Below are 9932 nucleotides of genomic sequence, written 5' to 3'. Positions count from 1 at the left end.
CAGCGCAGTCTAAGGGTATGTTCACACGAGGGCGTCCGTTATGGCTGAAATTACGGGGATGTTTCAGCCTGAAAACATCCCCGTAATTTCAGCCGTAACGGCATGTGCAGGCGCTTGAACGCCGCGTCAATTACGGACGTAATTGGCGCTGCTATTCATTGGAGTCAATGAATAACGGCTCCAATTACGCCCAAAGAAGTGACAGGTCACTTCTTTGACGCGGGCGTCTATTTAAGCGCCGTCATTTGACAGCGGCGCGTAAATTACACCTCGTGTGAACAGACAAACGTCTGCCCATTGCTTTCAATGGGCAGATGTTTGTCAGCGCTATTGAGGCGCTATTTTCGATCGTAATTCGGGGCAAAAACGCCCTATTTACGTCCGTAAATAGGCCGTGTGAACATACCCTACGTGAGGTCGGACCCGACCAAATGATCTCACGGGCCTTATAGTGCCCGCGGGCTGGACGTTCCCCACCCCTGCTTTAGGGAATGAATAGATTGCTGTACCAAGAATGCTTTGAAAACAGACTTTGGTGTGAACAAATATGACAATATGTTGGTTCTTTGTATAAAAAAATATATAAATATGGAAGGAAATACAAAGCCCAAATACCATGTGGACACGTGGAGGACATCAGCATATCATCACTACGTCCATAGACATAACAATTATTACTTTTCACTGTTCTGAAAATAGTGACAGTTGGTTACTATGTTGAACTGCCACTAGAGGGCGCTAGAAACTGGAAGTGAGGGGAGTGACTGTGAGGCTGGAAAAGACATGCTGCTTATGGGAAACCATGGCAGCGCTCCTTTTAGAAGGCATAAGCTGCAGTTGTAAAACGTGACAGTGTATATGGCCTAGAAGAAAGAGACTGAAAATAAGTGTGTGATATGAGAAGTGCACGAAACATGAAGCGCTGTGCATACAACAAGGTGCGGTGCTCCCTGATGGAGGAGGCAGGAGCGGTCAGGGCCGCCCAGGAAGTGACGCCACAGGGCTCATATTTTGTTTGAATTTAATGGCGGTAAGCAGCGGAGTGCGGTGAGTCATGAGTGCGGTTATTGTTGTGTACGACCCCTGCGGTATTTGCTATGTGCGGGGTGACAGTCATGTGTCCGGGGCATTACAGCTCACCGTCCCGTGTGGAGGAGGCTGTTGTTGCCGCCTGTCAGCAGGGGGGTTGTCAGCTGGCTCTGTCTTCCTGTGTGTATTTCACCACAGTCAGTATATAGGTGAACGTTTATTATAGAATATATAGTGTAAATGAAGTCTGTCCTATCGTCAGCGGCCAGATATTGATACATATTGAGACGACATCCTTTCTTGTGCGACTTCTGTCATGGTTATATGCGTCAGCCGTTCAAAATCACAATTTACCCCGACTTTTGTGATATTTACACGTGAAAATTATGGAAACGTTTCTATTGACTTCTATGAGGAATATAAATAGTTGTGATTTGACACCAGAGTCAGTTGTAATATAGTTTGTGTATATTACCATCAGCATTTTCCACCTGTTTGCTGTCAGTGAATGGGAACACCCTACAGAGCTAGTTCTTCTCTGGGCAGAGAAGTGGATACAGTTGTTTACAGTTTAGTCTCCCGGCTGATACATTGTTGCAGACTGGATTTGTGTTTGGCTCAAAGAGCATTGCAAGTATTGAAACATAAAGTGTATTAGAAAGTTGAAGAACCGTGATTAACCCTTAGCTGCCTCAACAGTTCACATGCACAAATAAAGCCTGAATTCTAAAATAAAAGCTCCTACCATCCCTGTATACATTTTATTACAGTAGACGCCTTAGACATTGTAAAAGTATCTCACGCCGCAATCCTACCTAAGCTTTGGCCCTTATTCAATTTTCGGCAAGTGCTTACATTCTTGATGTTTTACATATGTTCTTGGCAGTGAATGGGTTAAAGAGGACCTGTCCGCTCTCCTGATGTGTTTGTTTTAGTAAAGACTTGTACCCCTGTAAAATAACATTTCTGGAGCATCTTTTCGAGAAATCTGCCATGTGCAATTCCTCTGTCAGGGCTTATTCACTTGAATGGGATAATCGGCCGTGTCACGGACGGTTTTTTTAATGGCCGCCACACAGCTGCATTAAAAACAATGTTCTTCTATGGGGCTGTTCACACGGTCGTTTTTTTTTTTAATGGACTGTGTGAACGGCCTGTGAAAAAATAGGATGTGTCCTATTATTACCCGTTTTCACAGGCCCCTTAGGCTCAAGTCTATGAGGAATCTGTGAAATCGGGTCCAGTGCTTGTGCTAATTGGTCGTGAAAAACCGAAAATGTACTCACCGAAATGTTTATTTCCTGATCGTCTTTGGCAGCACAACACATATGGGTTTTAGTCCCTTAGGTATAATTAAGCAGAGACAGGTTAAATGGCAATAAGCATTAAGGACTTCCCCCTATAAGTATTTACCGGAAACCGGGCCCTAGCGTATTTTTACGAAGCAATAGCCATAAGTTCTGCCAGGGGGGAAGCTTGTGCTGCCTACGGATTCCAGGAAATAAAAATTTTGGTGAGTCAATTTTCGTTTTCCTGATCGTCCTTGGCAGCACAACACATATGGGACTTGCCAAGCAATAGCTATATGGGCGGGATATCAGACGCCATTTCAAGCACTCTTTTGCCAAATAGTGAACCCTCTGATGCCAGTGAGTCGAGCCTGTAGTGCTTGACAAAGGTTGACGTGGATGCCCACGTAGCAGCTCTGCACATTTGATCCAGGGGACTATGCCCCACTTCTGCCCATGAGGTAGCTGTAGAGCGTGAGGAATATGCCCTGATCTGCAGAGGAGATTGAAGGTCACTGAGATGATAGCATTTTTCAATTGTTGACCTAATCCACCTGGCTAGGGTGGCTTTACTTGCTTTTTGTTCCTCATTAGGACCAGCATGTTGAAGGAACAGATTTTCTGTTTTCCTAAAAGCCTTTGGCATTTGAATATAAGTGAGAACTGCTCTTCTCACGTCCAGTGTATGCCAATTCTCCTGATCTTCACCTTGGGGATGAGGGAAAAGAACTGGCAATAATATCTCTTGGTTTATCTTCCTAAAGGAAGGAACTTTAGGCAAGAACCGCAGTAGAAGACAATCTCCCAGGTCTATTAAATGGGGTTCTTTGAAGGAGAGGGCCTGACGCTCGCTTATGCGCCTGGCCGACGTAATTGCCACCAGGAAGGCCTTGAAGGAGAGAAATCTGATGGATGACTCTTGCATGGGTTCAAACGGTGGGTTTGTTAGAGCCAACACCACTATTGAAAGGTCCCAGGAAGGAGAGGGTACCTGAGAGACTGGGCTAAGGTTTCTTAAAGAGGCTCTGTCACCAGATTTTGCAACCCCTATCTGCTATTGCAGCAGATAGGCGCTGCAATGTAGATTACAGTAACGTTTTTATTTTTAAAAAACGAGCATTTTTGGCCAAGTTATGACCATTTTTGTAATTATGCAAATGAGGCTTGCAAAAGTCCAAGTGGGTGTGTTTAAAAGTAAAAGTCCAAGTGGGCGTGTATTAGGTGCGTACATCGGGGCGTTTTTAATACTTTTACTAGCTGGGCGCTGTGAAGAGAAGTAACATCCTCTTCTCTTCAGAACGCCCAGCTTCTGACAGTGCAGATCTGTGACGTCACTCACAGGTCCTGCATCGTGACGGCCACATCGGCACCAGAGGCTACAGTTGATTCTGCAGCAGCATCAGCGTTTGCAGGTAAGATCGACTTACCTGCAAACGCTGTTGCTGCTGCAGAATCAACTGTAGCCTCTGGTGCCGATGTGGCCGTCACGATGCAGGACCTGTGAGTGACGTCACAGATCTGCACTGTCACAAGCTGGGCGTTCTGAAGAGAAGAGGATGTTACTTCTCATCAGAGCGCCCAGCTAGTGAAAGTATTAAAAACGCCCCGATGTACACACATAATACACACCCACTTGGACTTTTACTTTTAAACACACCCACTTGGACTTTTGCAAGCCTCATTTGCATAACTACAAAAATGGTCATAACTTGGCCAAAAATGCTCGTTTTTTTAAAATAAAAACGTTACTGTAATCTACATTGCAGCGCCTATCTGCTGCAATAGCAGATAGGGGTTGCAAAATCTGGTGACAGAGCCTCTTTAAAGCCTTGAAGAAGGTCTTCACAAACTGCTGGTTGGAGAACCGATTTTGCAATTGGGCATTGATTGCCGTGAACTGCACCTTAAGGGTATTTAGCTTCAACCCTTTATTGAAGCCCTCCTGAAGAAATTGCAGGATAGTATTCAGAGAAACTGTATTTGCTGAATTCTTAGAGCACCAGGAGGTAAACAGGGCCCAAATTCTGTTGTATACTTTGACCGTTGAGGGGCGTCTGGCTGATAGCAAAGTGTTAATGACCTCAGTCGAGAGCCCGATTTCTGTCAGATTCTCCCAGTTAGTCTCCAGACCGTGAGATGTAGACTGCGAGGGTTCGGGTGATGCACCCCTTTTTGGGACAGAAGGTCCGGTGACACCGGTAGTTTCAGGAACCTGCCTTTCAGGAGAGACAAGGCTAGGGAGACCCAGGCTCTGCGGGGCCAAAATGGCAGGATTGCAATGGCTTCCGCTTTTTCGTCCCAAACTTTTCTCAATACTTTGGGTATTAAGGGGAGGGGAGGAAAGATGTTGATTAATTTTTCTCTCCAGCTGACAGACAGGCTGTCCAATGCTGCTTCATGGCGGGAATGGTATAGAGAACAGAAGCCGAGGACTTAGTTGTTCTCTTCCGATGCCATCACATCCAAGTCTGGCATTCCTCATGTGCCAGTTAAGCTGCTGAAAACCTGAGGGTTGAGACTCCACTCCCCCGGATGGAGGATATTGCAGCTGAGGAAATCTGCAGTGTGGTTCAAGGAGCCCTTGATGTGAACTGCTGCAATTCCCAACTAATGTTGTTCTGCCCAACTCATAAGTCGTCTGCATTTGGCCGACATTGAGGCAATCCTCGTTCCTCCTTGCTTGTTTATATAGAAAACAGTAGATAGGTTGTCCGACTGGACCAGGATCTGGGAATTTCCCAGATGAGACTGGAAGGACATTAGCGATAATCTCACTGCTCTGAGTTCCTTCATATTGGAAGATAGTGACACTTCCTTCTGACTCCATCTGTTTTGAACCCATAGGTGATCTACATGGGCACCCCAGCCCCAGGAGGAGGCATCCGTTGTGAGGACTTTCTGTGGTGGGGGAACAAGGGATTTGCCGGACTGGAGAGTGTCCGGAATTAACCACCAGTTGAGGTCTTGTCCCAGGATCTGAGGATGTCTAGCTGTAATGATCTAATGTGGGCTTTGGCCCAGGGGACCGCATCTATGGATGAGGTCATTAGACCTAGGACTTTCAAGGCCCCTCGAACCGATATATTCGGATGGCAAATAAGGCGTTTTATTGAATCCTGAATTGCAGTAATCCTCTCCGGAGACAACTTGACTGTCATTGGGCGGGAATTCACCATGAATCCTAAGAATTTCAGATTCTGTGATGGTGAGAGCTGTGACTTTCTGAAGTTCACCAGGAACCCGTGAAAGTGAAGAAATTCCAATGTGGTTTGGAGATGCTCTTTGAGCAGGGACTTTGATGGCGCTTTTATTAGCCAGTTGTCCAAGTAAGGGACCACACATCCCTTTCTGCCTCAGCGCTGCTGTTAGGACCACCACGATTTTCGTGAACACACGAGGTGCCGACAAAATCCCGAAGGGTAGGCAGGTGCTGTATTCCACCCTGCGTCTGGACTGCCAGTCGGAGGTACTTTTTGTGTGCGGCCAGAATAGGGACATATAATTATGCGTCCGTCAGGTCGATTGTTGCCAGAACATCATCGTTCCTTTCCAGAAGGCTCATCACCGACCGGATAATCTCCATCTTAAAGGTTCTCCTCACCAGATATTGATTGAGGAAGGTCAGGTCTATTACCAGTCTCCAACTGCCATCTGATTTGGGCACCGGGAACACTCTGGATTAAACTCCTTGCCCTCTTTCTGAGACTGGAACATCTTCCAGGGCTGCTTTCTGGAGAAAGACCTGTACTGTAGAAGCCGATGGACTATCAGATTGTGATGCCTGTTGAGGACAAGGTGGTCTGGGGGAGATTTCTGCACCCCAAAGAGTATCCTCTTCTGATTGTCGTCGTCACACAGTCGTTGGATGATGTCACCGACCACCGAGAGGAGAATCTCCGAAGCCTTGCTCTTACTTGTAGGATTGGCTCGGCGTCATAAACTGTTTGGGTTTGGGCCGTGGTTTTTCTTCCGAAAGGAGGAAGGGTTTCCCCCGCTTCGTTTTAAACATGCGCTGACAGTCTGGAAACCTTCTATTGAACTTTGGGGACCTTCTTCTCTGATTCCGAAAGTAACGCCTGGTATCCTTCCTTTTAAAGGCAATGTGTTGCCAGAAAAACATGTTTTTTTTTTTTAAATTAAACATTTAGTGTGTGGGTGATTAAACATTGTTCAAATTTTTTTTATTTTTTTCACGAGTCAGGAAATATTATAAATTAATTCTAATTTATAAAATTTCCCATTTCTGGCCACTAGATGGAGCTATTCCCAAAATTGCAGCATTGCAAAATTGGGGAAAAAGCCCTCGCTCTAGTGAGCTCTCAGCATCCCCCCCTCCTTTATCCTGGCTAGTGCCGGGATAAACGAGGGGTTTGAACGGTGTAACCTCCTACACTGTGTGTCGCCATTTTTTGAGCTAACACACAGTGTAGTAGGTTTACATACAGTAGTAAACACACACAAACACGAACATACATTGAAATCTCTTACCTGCTCCTGCCGCCGCGGCTCCCTCCGGCCCGTCCGCTCCGTCTGCTGCCGCTGGTCCAAGTGCGCAAGTCCGGAAGCCGCGACCGGAAGTAGTAATATTACTGTCCGGCCGCGACTTCCGGTCCACAGGAAAATGGCGCCGGACGGCGCCAATTTCAAATTGGACTGTGTGGGAGCGGCGCATGCGCAGTTCCCACACAGACGCCGTACACACAAGTGAATGGGACGGGAGCCGTTCGCAGTCCCTATGGGACTGTGGCTGCCGTATTCCATGTCTGTATGTGTCGTTAATCGACACATACAGAAATGGAACAAAAAATGGCAGCCCCCATAGGGAAGAAAAAGTGTAAAAATAAGAAAAAGTAAAACACAAACACACAAATATAAACGTTTTTAATAAAGCACTAACATCTTTAACATATAAAAAAATAATTTGTGATGACACTGTTCCTTTAAGTTCAGGAAAACTAGCCCCTTTGCCTTCCCCCTAAGGAGTTCAAGATATCCGTTAGTTGGGGACCAAACGGAGATTCTGGCTGGAAAGGGAGGCCACAAAAATTATTTTTGGAGAGATTATCCCCCACACCATAATTTAGGCAAATGAGCCCTCCTGGCCGCATTAGACAGGGACAGAGCCCTAGATGCACATTTGATGTTATCCAGCTGGGAGTCGCAGAGGAACTCCGAAGCTGACTTCGTTACTGGGAGGGACTGGAGAATTTCTGCCCTTGGGACTCCATCCTCTAGATCCCTTGATAGGTGGCTTAGCCAGACCCGGAGTGCCCTAGCCACCGGTACTGAAGACAAGGAGGCTTTGCACGAGCCCACTGCTGAAGTATACACCTTCTTCAGAAGGGAATCCGCTTTGCAGTCCATAGGGTCTTTCAGCAGGGCTAATTCATCAGATGGGAAAAACGGCTTTCTTTGCTAATTTAACCACTGGCAAATCCAGTTTTGTACATTTTCCCAATCTTTGGAGCCAGCTTTATCCAGCCTGTAGAGGTTTTTAAACTGAGAGCCCAGTTTAGACTTCCTCTCAGGCTTATCCCAATCCCGTTTCATCCATTCCGTGAAGACAGTGTGGCTGGGAATTTTTTTCCCCTTGGTAACGGGAAAGTAGAACAGTCTGTCCTTTTTAGGTTTATGCTCAACCTCTTTCCCCGTCTCCAATGTATCCTTCACCGCTCTGAGGAGATCATGGAGCTTATCCTTACTCAAGATGCAACATTCCTCGGGGTTGTCAGAGTCTGGCGGGTCAGAGACCACCTCGGAATCTCCTGCTGAGGAGGAATCCTCCTGGTATTGAGGAGGTGGAGAGGAAGAGCGTCTGGCCCTTTTTGGCATGGTGCGATGATTTGACATCTTCAAAAACCACAGATAACTGTTGTTTGAACCATTGCATAAATCCCCATGAATCCTCCCTTGGAGGGGAGGCGACTGGGGTGGAGCATGATACACACAGATCTGATACAGTTTCATCAGGTAGAGGCTGGAGGCATTCCCTGCAAAGCCTGTGCCTGGATTTATGGGTCCTTTTCCTACCTTCTCTTCTGGCAGACATCTAGAGAAGAGGCAGAAACAAATGCATGGTAGGAAATGTGCATAGCCATCAGCATCAAGACACATCAGGACCCATCAATGTAAACAGCCTTACTGACCTTAGCAAGCAGAGGGCTGTCCAGAGGCAGAGCGCGGAATATTTCAAACGAGACGCCGGCATTATGAGCCCGTTGCATCAGCGCGTCACATCCGGGGGGCGTGGCCAAGCTGACATCACTTCCGCCCCCATACATGCCTCTGTAACGCTGAGCAGCACTTCCGGGTACCGGGAGAGGGCGGGTGGTCTACCTCGTACCTAGACGAACGGGGGATGCTCCAACAGGTGTCCTCTTCTCCTGCTACCATTACCTGGATGAGGTAAGATGCCCCGTCGCCGTGTACCAAGACGATGTCCGCCATCTTGGTACACATTCGTGACTGAGGGGCTGAGACGCAGCCCTGTATACAGCCCGGAACAAATCTTTTCCTCAGTGGGATAGGGAACCGTCTCCGAACTGATCCTGGAGAGAAAGGAAAATTTACGCTGGGGCCCGGTTACCGGTACATACTTATAGGGGAAGTCCTTCATTGCTTAATGCTTATTGCTAATTAACCTGTCTCTGCTTAATTGTACCTAGGGGACTAAAACCCATATGTGTTGTGCTGCCAAAGACGATCAGGAAATGACTATTTTTCACTGCCAATTTTACACCTGTTCGTGTGAATAAGCCCTTATTGCATTTAGATGAAACTTTTTAGCAGTGTGGTAAAGAACGCATGTGGTTTTACCACAAATTGCAGGAGTTTACGATGCAGTTTTTGCCTGTGCAGTTTTTAGGCCAAATGCACATGTAATACGTGCAGATTTTCCTGCAGCAAATCCACATCGTAATACAGTACCAGCGTAGTAAATGAGATTTTAAGTACATTTTCTACACATAAATTGACCTGCAGTGCGTATTTTAAAATCCGCAGCATGTCACTTTATCTAGTTTTCGTTTCAGAATTGTATCTGACAAGTTTATAAAAAAAACAAAAAAACACACCAAAATCCGCAGCATAAAATCTGAATCTGGTTTTGCATGAAAATTTAAAAAACGCACCTAAATACGCATCAATAAGCGCACTATTAAGTGCTGGTTTTACCTGCGGAATTACCTGATTTTCTGCATCAAATTATACAACGTGTGCGTGTAGCATGATTTCAGTAAGGGACAGTTTTCCCGCAGCGAGGCATGGACTCCTTGTGTCATAGATAACTATTACGCTAGGAGCCCGACTCCCTGCACTGTGTTCGGTCTAGGAAATAATGCCGACATACGGTCCATATATCATGGACCAAACAGGGTCGTGTGAATCCGGCCTAAATCTGCAATTTTTATCTTTCTACTCCCTTGCATTCTCCTGCTGTCAGCGTGCAAAAGCGCGGTGTGCTGCGTGCTGATGACGAGTCTAGTAGTCCTCTTCATTATATCGATGAGTTCAGTAGTACGCTCTATGCATCAGTATGCAACCCACTGCCCGTATGCGGGCTTACAATGGGAGAATGCAAGGAAGTAGAAAATAAAAATTGCAGATTCTGATTCT

General features: G+C 46.3%; 1 protein-coding gene across 2 annotated transcripts in view; it reads left to right on the top strand.

Moving 5' to 3' along the window:
* Positions 1–771: 771 nt before the first annotated feature.
* Positions 772–9932, top strand: part of CIT (citron rho-interacting serine/threonine kinase) — a 123191-nt gene continuing 114030 nt past the window's right edge. For both annotated transcript variants that reach the window (XM_075831126.1, XM_075831117.1), the window contains exon 1: positions 772–1047. The gene's annotated coding sequence lies outside the window, so the exon portion shown is untranslated. The remainder of the gene's footprint in view (positions 1048–9932) is intronic.

The sequence above is a fragment of the Rhinoderma darwinii genome, chromosome 1 (genome assembly GCF_050947455.1).
Source record: "Rhinoderma darwinii isolate aRhiDar2 chromosome 1, aRhiDar2.hap1, whole genome shotgun sequence".
Lineage (NCBI taxonomy): Eukaryota > Metazoa > Chordata > Amphibia > Anura > Rhinodermatidae > Rhinoderma > Rhinoderma darwinii.
Note: the sequence above shows the minus strand (reverse complement) of the source record. Positions and strands in the feature narration are given on the sequence as shown.